At 48.9% G+C, this 15,328-nt stretch overlaps 1 long non-coding RNA gene across 1 annotated transcript; it reads right to left on the bottom strand.

The window, feature by feature from the left end:
* Positions 1 to 299: 299 nt before the first annotated feature.
* On the bottom strand, positions 300 to 3,404 carry LOC119112850 (uncharacterized). The gene is made up of 3 exons (XR_005095792.1): positions 3,150 to 3,404; positions 1,141 to 1,255; positions 300 to 676 (listed from the first exon to the last, which is right to left on the bottom strand). It is a non-coding gene; the product is annotated as an uncharacterized LOC119112850 (long non-coding RNA).
* Positions 3,405 to 15,328: the final 11,924 nt, after the last annotated feature.

Genomic DNA, 15,328 nt, shown 5'->3' with positions numbered 1-15,328 from the left:
CATCTTGCCTACTATCTTCCGTCCCGAAGGCTGAGACTTGATATACCAATGGGTATTTAATGCACTGAGCCACATTTTCGAACCAGCAATGTATGCGTATCCCTGCTTGTGCGAACAAGGCAGAGGTGATTCTTTGCTTCTTGTTGTCTCCTTTGTTGTTGAAAATGTGCGTTTTCCAGTTGTTACATATCTTAGTAAAGGAAAACGCTACGTGTACATTATCGTTTTGCATCGATTTATCACATCCACACTATTCTAACCTAGTTCCCCCCCGCGTCGGCTCTGGGAGGTTGCGTGCGCCGAAATTGCACATTCAGGACGAGAAGTGATGTACCACAGCCGCACTTGATGGTAGTGAGTTATGCATGTCATAAACGGATGCTGGCATCTGCCCTCCATTCGCATTTACCTCGTCCCCATTGACGACAGAACTGAAGCAGCGGTGTGCTGACAGTCCCGGCCCGGCTGCGTCGATCGCGGCGACTGCTGCGACGGCGGTCTCCGGCACGGCGGGCTGATTGACCCGCCTCTGTCGTAGCATAATCTGCCGCATTCCTTGGTAACTGAGCGCGGCTCCCGCCTCGCCTTGCGCCAGGTGATTGAAAATTTGGCGGTTTGTCCTCCCCTCTACATCATTTTGGACAGCAGTCCTAATTGCCGACGTCACGCTCAACATCTGAAAAGAGGAGGTGCATTCAGATCAAGTTTCTCCTATATATTCGCAAAAGTTCTTTCTGCAAAACGCCGGAACATGCCCTCTCGCATGTGGTCGAAAAGACGCCGGTATGGTCCGAGCAAAAATTTGTAGTAGGGGTATATGTGCAGCGACCTGTGCTGCGCGTCTGGGTAACAAAAAATGTAGACAGACTTGCGTTCTTCATTGCAATTATTTTAAAAAGTGTAGCTATTGCAAAATGCGTCATATAACCGCTGCAAGCTGTTCAACAATCAAATATCGCTGGCGTCCCTACCCACGAAAAAAACACGTTGAGGGGTGTCTCATAGATCCATTTCATGCAAGGTGTACCCAAGCGTGAATCTGCAGTATCCTGCGAACAGGGGTACCCATACATACATACAGCGCGAGTCCTCAGCACTGAATGGGTGTCCTCAATGGGGATGGGTGTCCTCATCACATACCTCGTTATCCAGGTGAAGTGGAGCATGAGTATGCGGCCGGTTTAGGCGGATGCGCCCACCGTTCAAAACGGCCGTCCCCAAGCATCTCACTGCAGTGTTCTCACGCTGATGGCACCTGGTGACATACACGAGATAGCTGTCACACGCCACATTGTGTGCTTCATAATGGATGGCAAGCAGAGCGTAAAAGACAAAAACAAAATGGCATCTGTTATAATGCTTTCATACTTGAACACAAAATGGGATAATCTGTTCACTACTCGTGTGTCGTGGGCTGAAAAGATCAAGCAAAGTAAAAAAACAAACGAATACGTTAAATAAGTGGTTACACGCGTCACAGTCGTTCATCTAGCATATACGCTACTGGCATCATGGTAAAAGATTGAACATGGCCTCATGTTTCCTTGCATGGCCTCACATGACCTATTGCGACCTCATGCATTGGAATGATATTACTACATGTCCTGACTGGAACCAGAGGAGCGTCATTGCGCGATGCGCAATTTGCGTATTGTGTACCGTTTTATTCGGTGTGGTCGCTTATGATCTGACCGCTAAGGGGTCTCGTCCTTTGATTACATCAAACACTTTTATGGCCGGATCTGACCATGCCAAAAATTTGATACGATGACCAACTAACTTGCCTTACCAACTTAGCCTTACCAACCAAATAACCAACCAACCTAAGATGACCAACTTAGCCTTACCGCACAAAGAATGCTACTCAAAATGACCAAAAGGAATTGTTTACAGCATGTATCTCAGCGTTCTCCCCGCACCTGCTTCAGTCCTGGCCCCTCCCCTCCCATTGCATTGGGCTATTCTAAAATATATCAGGGCATCATTTACCCAAGAGTTCCGGATGACTCGATGTCAGCTACCGCATGACAAATCTGAGTGTTCCCCTAGGGATACCTTTCACAAACAACACTTCATAAAATTAGCCGGCTTATGCATTGTGAACGACAGCTCGCGCCAACTGAACGCGCTGACCATGCGCTGTCGGACTGCTGCAGAATAGTGTGCACTAGAAATGTGTGCGCACAGGCTCTTGTGCTTTAGTCTCACTGTTGTTTTCGTCCCGCATCGCCATGGTCCAGGCAGCCGAATGGCCACTGGCATGTCTAAATCTTTTCCGCGCTTGAATGTGACATACGGCATATGTGCGGTAGACAGTCCAAATTAATCGTTCAAAGACGTTAAGCCGGCTGCACACAGAAACGGACATTAACGCTACTGCATTTGCTTGCCGTTGTCTCAGAGAATCCTTTTCGCCGTGTTTAGCTACAACCGCGGCATGCCCATTGATACGCCTGAATATCTTCCGCGCGGAGGACGGGCAGAAACTCGTGATTTCAAGGCCGATGCGCAGTCGACGATATGTCTGCAAATCTTGGCGGCAATTCGCATGACCTTTGCAATGACGGATGTTTGTGGTAATTGCAACCAAACCATGGCGAAATGAAAAAAAGGTTTTGGGTGAACACTGATCGCCGTAAACCGGGCTTTGCGCCTGTATCATTTTTACAGCCCGGGCTCGTACCGTTTAGGCTTCAGTGTCATGTATGTGATATTAGCTTGGAAAAAACCGCAATGGGTCGCTTCCCGGCCGTCTGCCAGCGTGTTCTTGCCAATTGGCCTCTTTCAACTGACCAACGTCACTGATCTTAGAACATCATAATTCCAAATTTGTTCAAAGAATGCCAAATTGATAGATGAAGAGATGTTGAGAACTTCGCGTTGCTGCGAGCGTTCTTTTTTGGCCTGTGCTCCAAGAACAGTAAGGGAAGTCAACTTCCCATCACGACCGGGCGTGGGTTGTCGCATGAGTAAATTGGATCGGCACACTCTTAGATGCAGAATTTAAGCGTAATAGAGTAAATGTTTCGTTGCTTCGCGGTGAAAATGTTAACAGCGCAGCAACGCATCATTGCATCAGCGCATGCGCAACCTCAGCCAAGCCCGGGCGAATAAAACACTGCTATAAGGTGAAGGGTTTGGGTACTCACTGGAGATATGTGCTGAGTCCAATCTTGGTTTTCGAAACGTAGATGTGGCCGTCAGCACATGCGTAGACGCGGCTGCCCCGTCGCCTACCTTCCCGCACCTCATACTCCATGATAGTCTTGAGGGCAAGGCGTACCACAACCAGGACCGTGTGATGGCGCGATCACAACTGGCGCGATAATGCCGCGAGCGCACCGGCGCAGGGTCACCCTTTTATGACGCCGGCGAAAAATAGCTTTTCCCTCTGAAGACACCCAGACGATGTCCCCATGCGTCTAGGAGTCGCGTCCGATTCGGCCGACCGGGTACTCGCACATCCGTGCCGGTGGCGTGGTTTTCGAGCCAGCATTGTGCAATGCGACACTCCCCAAGACACTGTACCGACCGCGTAGCTCGAATCGCAGCAAACACGCCGCCAGGTTCGCAGCGTGTTCTTTCGCAGTTTTGCCCGATACGATTCCGACCAGCATATGCCGCATGTCTTGAACGTTGTTGACGTGTCTTGGTGTCCTCCGCGTCGCTGCGTTGCTTCTCATAAACATATTTTCAAATTTATTCCCTGACTTCTAGTACCGGCATGTGAAAACTGACTTGAATGACGACACTGATCTAGCATAACCTGGCTAACGTTTCACTTCGCAAAAACATGCCGCGTACGGTAGATGTTGACACGGACCTCATATTATCATTTACAAAATTATTTCGAGCGCTTTTTATCATTTCGTTGTTCCAACCGTCGAAATGGTAAGTAACCTGAAATGCTCACGAGTGATCCTTTCCTTGGAAAATGATGATGATGCCTATCTGAGCTTTTTGGGCGAATCGACTGTAGGTGGTCATGCAGCACCCACAACTATCATATTCTACAGGGCCGTAAACTAAACAGGAGTATCAAAAAAATCTTATTTAGTCTTGGCCAGGCATTATGTCATCGTGAAAATATCACCTAAAAATCTTATTGGTCGCAGGAGCGAGGGAAGTTGTCAAGAATGGGGAATGGGTCAGAGGCATTTGAGTCGTTTCTTTCCATGTACCGCCGGAAGCCTAGTGCTGAATTATCTCAGTTGCTGGGAAGTAGAATATATCCCCCAAGGTCCTCTCCCCCCCCCCCCCCCCCAATAACGCCATCGTTACCTCGCCTATGCTTGGTCATATCGTCCCCACCCCGGCGTCCCGGTTGTTATGGTGGCGGCTGGCGGCCGGGGGTTGTTTGGCCCGTCCCGTTGCGAAGAGGTGGCTGCTCCCCCCCGCCGCCCCAGACAAGTTGGCGCGTGGGGAGGACGGCTCCTGGAAGTGTTTTGGTGAGCGTGCTGGGCGCATCGGTGAGAGTGCATTGTGCAATATCATTTCCGTTTCGTTCATTGTGCTGTCGTGTGGCAGGACTCTTTTATATTGACTTGTTGTCTTTGATAACACCGGCCCACTTGCAGGGCCGCGCCATGTTGCTTGGAGAGCGAAAAGCCTTCCAATATTGTGCATCCTTGCCCACTTAGTGACGTGGAAACCCCTCCTATAGTAACATGAACCTCAATTAAAAAGTCGGTTCCAGTCATTGTGTACAGCGTCATATAAGGCTTATTTATGTATGGGTAAGAAATCTCTCTCCCCTCATTGAAGAAGGCTTTAGACGAGGTCCTGGGCCTGCGTGATTTTTTTCTTGTGCAACAATACATTTGCGATATATCTCGCCTGTTTCTTTTGATGTACTTGCTTGCAATATGCGAACGATGCGTTGTTGGTGTTTTCGGCTTGCGGCCCTTTTTGCGTATTTTCTCCGGCAGGATAAAGCTCGCTGTTGCGGATATTGATGACAGCGGTATGGACATCAACTTCAGCCCTTCGTTAGCTGGGGAGGTGCTCCGCTGTTGAACTGATGGGCTGCTGCTGAGAACGCAGCTACTCTGCTCTGGATGGCTGTTTGAGGAGTGCTGCTGGCCGCCCGGAAGCTTTCAGTCTGCCAGCAAGCTGGCACGGCAATCAGAGGCCTCTGCCAGTCATCTGGTGCTGCTCCAGAATCATCATTTTTAGGAAAGTAGGCATTGTGCCATATGGGCCCGTAATGCTCAGTTCGTGCTTCACGAACAATTCTGCCAAAATCTACGTCGATGATTTCCTTGCCACGATTATTGGTAACTCCATACCATGGACATGGCAAAGATAAAATCTGCTATATTTCTCTGAGCACTTTCGCAGGCAACAGTAGCAAACCAAGTTTTCGAATTGTGTCATAAAAAAGGAAATTGGCACTCTTTTTCACACAAAGCATTCTCACAGCAGTCTTTTTCAAACTGGGCTGGCGGTGTTTGCCAGGAATCTGCTGTTTTATTCTTTATTGCATGTATTTTTATTAAGTGCACCTTTTCATCCTTGGCTGCTTTCGTTGCCATCAGCCACAATCCATTCATTCCGGGGGCAAACAGCGGGTGCCTTAAACGACCCAAACTCACCCTTTAATGACTGAAGTGGATCGGAAACCAACCGCTTTAGAATAAGAAATTACTATCGAGATAATATCGTATTCTCACATCGACCGATGACAGTCACTATGCTCCAATCTGTTTGATCATGACAATGACAAGCTTGTTAGCATCGTCCTGGTGAATTAAACTACAACGCTTCATTTCTTTTTATGGATTATGCCGTTATCTCATAAATGGCACCATGGATGGTTTGGTGTCGTTATTGTGACCGTATGAAGACTAAGTCAAGTCTGCTTTCAGGCAAGCACTCCATGCAAGAGGCCTTACGTAAACATTTCCCATACAAGTACCCCGAGCAAGTGCGTGTGTAGTGCATTTCTGCACTGCTATTCGGCATAGCTACGTTCGTTATTATCAACCTCGGCAAATGGCTTAACATAAAATCAGTTCTTTTGAGTAGTAAACTCTGTTTATATGAAAAATCATCGTCGCTCACGTTGTGGAGCAGTAATCTGAGGAACCAAAGATCGTTATTTTCAGGGGCCATCCTGCGCAGCACACCGCGCTACGGTGTCTCCCGCAACAAAACGAAATAGGTAGCAGGAAAATGGTTTCCGCTGGAGAGACCGCGACGACGGCACGAAACACTGCGCTGACGACTGCACCAACGGCAACGCATGGCATTCGTTGAATAATTCGGTGATTATCGCATTGGGCATGATAACAGAAAAGTGTATGTTTTGTGCAATGGGCGACTCTGGACATGGTGTCCGATAATCTGCACTTGCGTTGCAGCAAGTTGGTGGCAAGCGACAAGCAGGTGATGCGCAGTCAATAGGTCACAGCATCGACCGCAAGGCGGTCTGTCGCAAGCCAATGCTATGGCGGTGTGTAACATATGTGTGTCATATGCGTTGTTGGCACAGGGCAAGTTCCTCCCTCGTATTGTTGCGGAAACGCAACTGCAACTTCCGATACGGGGTTTCACTGAGTTCAGCTTGTTGGCGCTGTCCCAGTGGTGCGCCGCCATCGCTCCCGCATAAAAGACGACACCACGGCGTACGTGTCCTGAGTTGGTTGTGGTATTACAGGGGTGTGTGTCCCAATCGTAGTGCGATTTGCCGCGGCATCAGCAAGATCATTTCCTTAGATCCCCACGTGACTTGGGACGCAACACAGTAGCGGACCGTTTTTTCTGTTCGAACCAGAGGGGTAAGACGTGTCTGAATGTCCTGGACCCGTAGATTCGACGTGGAGAAGCCGCAAACAGCCAGGAGGCTGCTCATGGTGTCGGAAAGAGCCAAATGAAGATCGCTAGCGCCAAGTTTTTAAAACAAAGTTTTGATGATGGCTGTCAGCTCGGAAGTGAAAACTGACGCGTGTGTAGCCCGCGCAAATGGCCGTGTTTTATAGCCACATACAACAGCGCTTCCTATACCTGCATGCGTCGTAACACAATCCGTGTAAGTCGTCAAATATCCGTCAAAGAAGACCATGCACTTTAAGGCCGTGTTTCCAAGTTCTATCGCGATTACGTTGTTTTCGTGTTTGATAAGGAACGTCCACTTTTGGCGACGCTTGCTTCCAAGGGGCAATTCCTTTCTTTAGATTTGATTACACCTCATAAGTTGAAGCCGCCACATTGTCGTGACTGTTGGAGTGGCTTTCGTAAGTCGCACGGAAATACTGCTTTGTAGATGGAATAATCTGGGAACTGCGCTAGCTTGCACGTGTGGCTCAGTCCCAGCACCTGCCTTCGCAATGCTAGTGGGGTGCTCCTGAGCCTCTACCAGGAGACTATCATGTCAATGATCATGACTATATATGATATTCGCCTGCGGTTTCCGCAAAACAGACAAACCTATTCCACGGGACCGGCGATTGATCGTGGGACGTAACCGGTTATTTCTGCGCCCTGCATCAAATGTCGCCTTTGAATGATGGCAGGACGCACTGCCGTTGTATTAAACAACATTGCATTGTATCGAACACTGACAAACGGTCGGTGCCGGCCAAATCAATTCTCCTGACCCGCGAACACAAGACGCTCAATCTATGCCACGTGATCTATTTCACATGGCTGTGAATGTGATAGGTTTGGACGTTTGGACGTCCAAACCCTCTGACCTGTATTCATGAGAATGCGTGAATACAGTAGAAGATTCACGTGAATGCTTCGCAATGCTAATGGGGGCTCGTGCGCTTCTACCAGACGACATGGACGACGTTCGAAAAGCCCCTGTGGTCATGCGTAGTGCGACGTAGTGCACCGTGTTCAAAGTGCGTTTGCAGGTCTGTTGTACCGTCATAAATAAAGCAGTTGTAGTCAAGTCTTTAAAGAATGAGGGAACGACAGAGGTGAGAGCGTACTCCTATAAACACCGTATGACGTACGTCCCACGGACGCTAAGGTGTTAAGGGATTTTAAACATTCGTCGCGGAGGCTTTTGTGTGCATTCAGTATGTTACCTGTCGGTCAAATCGTATACCTACAGATTTTCTTGGAGAGGGTACGTTGGTTACAGGGCTGTTGGTTACATGAGGATACCCAGGGTCATTTCAGGTACTTGTTTCAAGTTTGACATTGCGTGACATCAGTGAAACCGAACGTCACGATCTAGAGATGTAAAATATTTTCAGGAACGAGTTCACATGGGGCCTTGCCCACCATATTGGTGTTGCTATGTTCATTAATTTTTAGTATTTCACGGGGTTGATTGACTACCAGAGGGCATCTTATTCAAGCTGCCACCAGAGCGTATTTGAAAAAGATGAGATGTAAGCCACTTCGTTGTCTCGAAACATTTCACGACAAAGTGGAAAATGTGACCGTTTATTGGACATGAGTACAGCACACCCACCTACCAACAACAAAAAAGCGCCCCACAACTTCGGCCCTGTTTGCAGTTTATCTGCTTGTCATCGGAACATCACTGCTCTTCACTTGAAGCACTAAAAGTGAAAAAAAGAAAACGCCATGCTTAAACCAAAACCTTGATCTAAATCCAGGCTTACAATTGTTAGAAGTAACGAAATCCAAAACATTGAGCGGGGGGGGGGAGCTTAGAGGAAGCACGACCTCTCCGTCTGTCCTTGATAACTTACGAACCGTTTTCGCAACCAAAATCAAAGTTGAATGGTGTCGATAGTGGGCCATTTAACGATTTTGACGGCAGTAAAATTTTGGGTCAGATAAAGTATTGTGAATAAAAATCTCACAAGGTCACATCAGGTCACGGTTGGTAAATTGTTAGATTCCGAGATGCACAACTTTAAATTCTCAAACAATGTCAGCCGCTACCTACCGATTGCAATGCGTCAGAATATGAGCGTTGAGCGTGGTCCAACGGCCATTGACCTGAATGCTCCCCTCCATTGGCCTCATGATGCATTTGGCAATGTTCAGCCGCCTCTGACTGTCACGATAAATAGGTAGCCCACACGCACACCGGTATGCAGAACAGCGACACAAGCGTCTGACAGCAATATTCGTGCAGCCTATCGTAAAGACGTGATGACAATGATGATGACAATGATGACAATTCAGGCCTGTCTTTCTCAGCCCTCACATGGCGCCCAATTAATCACTAGAACATTATGCCAAGATAAGTAGCACTGCCGCGAACCGTGAGATGGGAATTGAGGGGAAGCGGAGCGGAAATAATTCTAAACCAAACGCAATCAGTCCCGACTCACAACGTGAATGATGCGACAGTCAACGGATAACGCAAAATACGATCACGAAGTAGCAACTCACAGAACGATCTTAACGTCTGGCGTTCTACGCTAGCTGCCTCTGCATATTGTGTGCTTCCATTGTCAAGGGGTGGAGGCCAGCCGGTCACCGTGCAGCAACAGGGTGACATCGGCTACCAGACAGTGAATCGATCTGTCGCCGGTTCGGGTCAATGTTCAGGCGGCCCAGCTGGGCGAAGGCGCATCCTGGCTACGGCACACTGGGTTGCCATACCCTCGCTGGTGAGCGTCTAGTTCTGGGTGCACCATTTTCATCACCTGCGAGAATGACAAGTGGTGATTCAGCCGCCAGCCATTATTGACGCGGGAAGCAGTCAGAGTAGATTTTGTCACTAGCAACCAGTGGCGTAGGCAGGGAGTCAGGGGACACGTGCTCCCCCGTTAGGTTATGAGGGGCCTCAGGGGTCTCTCCGGACTGAGGATTAAAGACTCATTGGCGGATCTGAGAGGCCGACCAGAGGTCATATTCAGGGGCCCAGCCCGCTAGGCCAAGCACTTCAATGCCAGCCAGAGTGCCCTTTGTGCCGATCGGAGGCCACCTGAGTGAGGGCATATAGGCCTTTGAGACATCCCCAAGGTCGCACAATTAAATCCTTGTCGGCATGGCCAAGGCCCCATTTCTCAAAAGGGGACGAAGCCGGGGCAAGCGATTTACATTGGTGGGGCCCTCTCATTTGTCATGGGTCCTCAGTGTCTAAAAGAGAGCTCTGTTTTGGCGAGGGGCCGAATCGGCCGGGACAGTGTTCGAGGAAGCCCGAAGGAAGTCTGGAGGGCTCACTGGGACCGACTATCAAGGACCCGATTAGAGGGCATAGGGGCTTAAAGACTTGCCGTTGTCTTATTCAGGAGCCAGACGTGCGGGGTCAGCCCTCATGTGGCAGCCGGAATGTCATTTGCACCAATCGAGGACACCTGCATGTCCATATGGGCCTGAAGGTCCACCCAGCGGCTGTCACGGGCTGTCTGGGACCCATTTTCCAAGCAGGAAAAAGGCCTGGACCCACGATTCGCATTGGTGTGGGTTGCGTTTGCATGTTCAGAACACCCTAGTAGGACTGTGACCTCAGACGCCAGTCAGAGGGCCTCCATTTGCATGTTCAGAACACCCTAGTAGGACTGTGACCTCAGACGCCAGTCAGAGGGCCTCCATTTGCATGTTCAGAACACCCCGGTAGGACTGTTACCTCAGACGCCAGTCAGAGGGCCTCCATTTGCATGTTCAGAACACCCCGGTAGGACTGTTACCTCAGACGCCAGTCAGAGGGCCTCCATTTGCATGTTCAGAACACCCCAGTAGGACTGTTACCTCAGACGCCAGTCAGAGGGCCTCCATTTGCATGTTCAGAACACCCCAGTAGGACTGTTACCTCAGACGCCAGTCAGAGGGCCTCCATTTGCATGTTCAGAACACCCCAGTAGGACTGTTACCTCAGACGCCAGTCAGAGGGCCTCCATGTGGGCCAGGACCACTGACAACGAACAGTCAAGCTGGTGAATCTCTCACCAAGCTGATGAAGCTTGTAGACTGCACTGAACAGCCAACCCTTCACCGACGACCGTGCACTTATACCCGTCGTTTAGTCCGCCATCTTGCCGGGTTTCGGCTACACATATGAATAGCAGAAATTTCACCCTTTCCACTACCCACAATTCAAATAGACAAACTCTGTTGAGTTTGTCCATTCGAATGCGGCTCTATATTCAAGTCTCAGGAAGAGACTATACTCATCCCTGGGATAACCACCCAGAACACAGAACAACCGCAGCCCAACATCTTAGAGACCAACAAATGACTAAACACTAGCAAGCGACTCAAGACCCTAACAACCCAGTCGCCTACCGCAACGGCAGAGGGGACCATGTCTCAGGCTTCAGCTCGTACATACCCGCAATACCCTACCGGCCACTAGCGCCATCTGTAGAGCTCATGGTTAACTACAGCCTCCACGTAATACAATACGGGAAGTGTTCCATCGTGACTGCAGTGGCTCCGGAATACTAGCGGGTGGTTCGGTAGACTTTAGTAGACTGCACATCGCCCAGCTGTGCGGGTGAGAATCGTGTGCGACAAACCCGCTGCAGTCAGCTGATTTAGGAGTTACGAACATTAGGGGTTATGATACACTAGGTCTTACAATACATTAGGTGTTATGATATATTAGGAGTTGTGTGACATTAGAGGTTACGAGCGTTAGGAATTACGATACGTTGGGTCTTGCGACACATTAGGTGTTATGAGACACTAGGTGTTATGATACCTTAGGGAATATGATATATTAGGAGTTGTGTTACATTAGAGGCTACGAGCATTAGGGATTATAATACGTTAGGCGTTATGACACATTGGGAGTTACGATGCATTAGGAGTTGTGATGCATTAGGTGTTGTGATACATTAGGAGTTACGATACCTTAGGGGTTATGACACATTAGGTGCTACGTACATTAGGCGTTATGAAGCGCTAGCGGTTGTGATACATTAGGCGTTCCGATACATTAGTGGTTACACGCATTAGGGGTTTCGATACCGACCCGTCTCGGGCGCCGCCCTGAAGACAACCTCTGCGAGAAGCACCATGACCACGCCGTTGGACTTCATTTTGGCCGGCTGGCTGTGGCAGGCGGCGGCCAGTGTGGCACCGTGACGCGCCTAGAATGGCACCGGCGTTGGCAGCACGGACACCTAGCTGATGCCGAACGCCGGCCACAGAGTGTCCGATTTCAGCTCCAGCAGCGACACAAGGTATGCTTGTACATGCCGACGGTCATGGGGATGGATCAGACAGAACATTCTGGGGCAGCCAGGGACACTGGTCGGAGCGTCCTTGCTGGGGTAGCCAAAGACGCAAATAAAAAGCACAAGTTCCAAAGATACCAGCACGATGGCGCGGCCTGAAGGCACAGGTATTGCGGAAACAAATATACATCAATGTGCAAAAAAGACGACAAACCGCAAACAAGATGCTGTTAACTGAGAAGAGGTGAACAGAGCAGCCTAGTCGATTCGATTTGGGAGCCAACGGAGGACTGTTCGTAACTATGCAAACCCAAATTCTCTCTGACCTTACTCCGAGACAAATATTGGGCTAAGTAGTGACCCCCATGTAGGTATATGCACCTCATCCTACCCATCCCCTCACCAAATTTAAGGCCATGTATTCGTGCGTACGTAACAGTATGCTGAAAGCTGAAAACTGCATGTAAGTCGGCAAAAAAGAGAAGATCAACAATATGCAGCATCCATTTCAGCAGTTCCAGGCACGCAAGAAACGGCGAGGGCCGTACCGCGGTTTTCAGCGAAAGCGTTGGAGTTGTGTCCCGCTGGTCAAATTTTGGGTGCGCCTACGCACAAGTGTCACATGTTTCTAGCGGCCGTCAAGCCGGTGTCACCCTGCGGAACGGCATCGCGGGACGGCTTGTGGGAGCCGTTTTTCCTAAGCGGCGAGGCACGGCACCACTGGAAGTTCGTGCGCCTGTCCCCCGGCGACGGCCACGTTGACTGTCGGCTACACCGGGCCTGAAGCCGAGGCCCGGCGGCCGGGTGACCGAGAATGTCACATCAACCGCCCCAGTTGCTACAGTTGGGTTATGCGCATGCGTGAAGGTGGAGGAGGAAACAGCCAGATCCAAATCAAGCACAATGCGAACTGTAAAGACCGGCCTTTTGGGCACTTTCGTGCCCTGACCTCAGCGGGGTGTGAACTGCATCTGTGAGAATTTTTGTTTGGTTTGGGCCGCGCGATCATTATAGGTGTGGTCATCAAGCTTAGGTCGAATCACAGCATGATGCATTTAGGGCTTATTTCCCAGGACTTAGTTTCATCATTGAGTTAATCGATCTATTTTGTCAATAAATAAGGTGCACTCTCGTGCTTGTGTTTATACACTTCGTATTTCGTTGCCCGCAAACCCCATGACAGAACGCAAACCTCATTCGTGTGGAAGGCGGCGCCAGGAGGTGATTAATGAAGCGTGTCACGATGCATTGACAGGGCCCGTTCGAGCGTCTGGGATTTCTGCGGTAACGGCTGGCACAGCTAGATGACTGGCGGCGTGAAAACTTCTCACAAGCAGCGTTTACCTGAAGCCAGTTGTAGGTCGCGGAGGAACGACACAGGATCGCCGATGTTCTGGACCTCCCGGAGGCTCGGCATTAGCATCTCTAGCTCCTTTCTGGCGTTGAAGCCGAGCGTGACGCTCCTGAGCCTGGTCTTCGTCTGTAAACCAATACCGGTCATATAAATTTTCGACGTATACGGTTATTTGCATTACTTACGTCACTATTTCTTTCGTGTTTTCCACGCATTTTGCATACAAGCCGTCGTTGCGTGGGTTTTCTTCTGGCCCAGCGCCGTCGATAATGATTACGTATATATATATATATATATATATATATATATATATATATATATGTGTGTATCATCATCATCAATACACTTCCACGCCAATATATCTTACCTATACCCTCACCAATAAAATGTTCCAGGCTCAGGCAGAGTGCTTCTATAAGTACACCTGCGAACGTTGTGCATCCCAAACATGGTCAATCACTTATGCAGTCTCGTGGCGTGTCGGGTGGGAGCTAAATGTCAACTTGCATTCACGTCTATATGACGTATACACGTTATGTCATCCATATTAGTTGACTGTCATCTATATAGCCTATAGATATATAGTCTATATGTCTATATGTCATCTATATTAGTTAGCAAATATCCACCCCAAAGGTAGTGATTTTCGGAATCAGCGTGTTGAGAAGGCCATGCACCACCAAATTTGGGGGCAATCGAGACGCCCCGCAATATCACATTGGGATTGTTACGCGGCGCGTTATCACTAGAAAATTACGCAAAATTCCACCCCAAAGGCAGGATTTTCGGAATCAGCTGTCGAGAAGGCCCTGCACACCAAATTTGGGGCAATCGAGACGCCCCGCAATATCACATTGGGATGCTACGCAGCGTGTAACTAGAAATTACGCAAAATTCCATCCCAAAGGCAGTGTCGGAAGTGATTTTCAAATCACGTGTCGAGAAGGCCTGCACACCAAATTTGGGGGCAATCGAGACGCCCCGCAATATCACATTGGGATGGTTACGCGGCGTATAACTCGAAAATTACGCAAAATTCCACCCCAAGGGCAGTGATTTTCGGAATCAGCGTGTCGAGAAGGCCCTGGACACCAAATTTGGGGGCAATCGAGATGCCCCGCAATATCACGTGGGATGTTACGCGGCGCGTATAACTCGAAAATGACGCAAAATTCCATCCCAAAGGTAGTGATTTTCGGAATCAGCGTGTCGAGAAGGCCCTGCACACCAAATTTGGGGGCAATCGAGATGACCCGCAATATCCAATTGGCAATTGGATATTAATCTGCTGCTAGATTGACAGCTGCTTGGTGCTTCATGTCAGAGCGTTGCGATCAGTTGCCATGACTACGCCTTGTACGAGAGATCTCCCGTGCAGTTTGTCTTGAACGATTGGTAGCATTTAAAATCTTCAGTCTGAACATTTTGTTATGCATATGTGTACAACCCTTAAGTAAAAAACACTTGACTGTAGCATCACAAGGCTAATATAGCGTTTTACTGTACTTACCTTACTGTACTCACATCACTGTGATAAGAAGAGTGAAAGCTATTACAAATCAATATTGCAAATGTTCATATAATCATACCTATAGACAGAACAAATTATGCAAGTTGAGCTGTTCAACTCAAACAAGTCAAATGAAAATACGATAGCGAGCTCCCGAGCGCCGCACACACCCCACCACACCGCCTCGACTCCCCAGCGCCGTTTCTGCGTTATTGCGTAAGTACAATATTTCTGCTTGTCAAGAACGATAGAAGTATACGTGACAAAAGTAACAATAATAATGCAATGAAAATCGTTTCTTATCGCGTGTAGGTACGTTTACGAAACAAACAGGCCAGAATAGTCCAGAACATAGCCCAAACTAACCTAACCTAACCTAACCTAACCTAACCTAACCTAACCTAA

This window comes from Pollicipes pollicipes, unplaced genomic scaffold (assembly GCF_011947565.3).
Source record: "Pollicipes pollicipes isolate AB1234 unplaced genomic scaffold, Ppol_2.1 Scaffold_7261;HRSCAF=8764_pilon_pilon_pilon, whole genome shotgun sequence".
Taxonomy (NCBI): domain Eukaryota; kingdom Metazoa; phylum Arthropoda; class Thecostraca; order Pollicipedomorpha; family Pollicipedidae; genus Pollicipes; species Pollicipes pollicipes.
The sequence above is the reverse complement of the archived record's forward strand: the minus strand, read 5'-3'. Positions and strand labels throughout refer to the sequence as shown.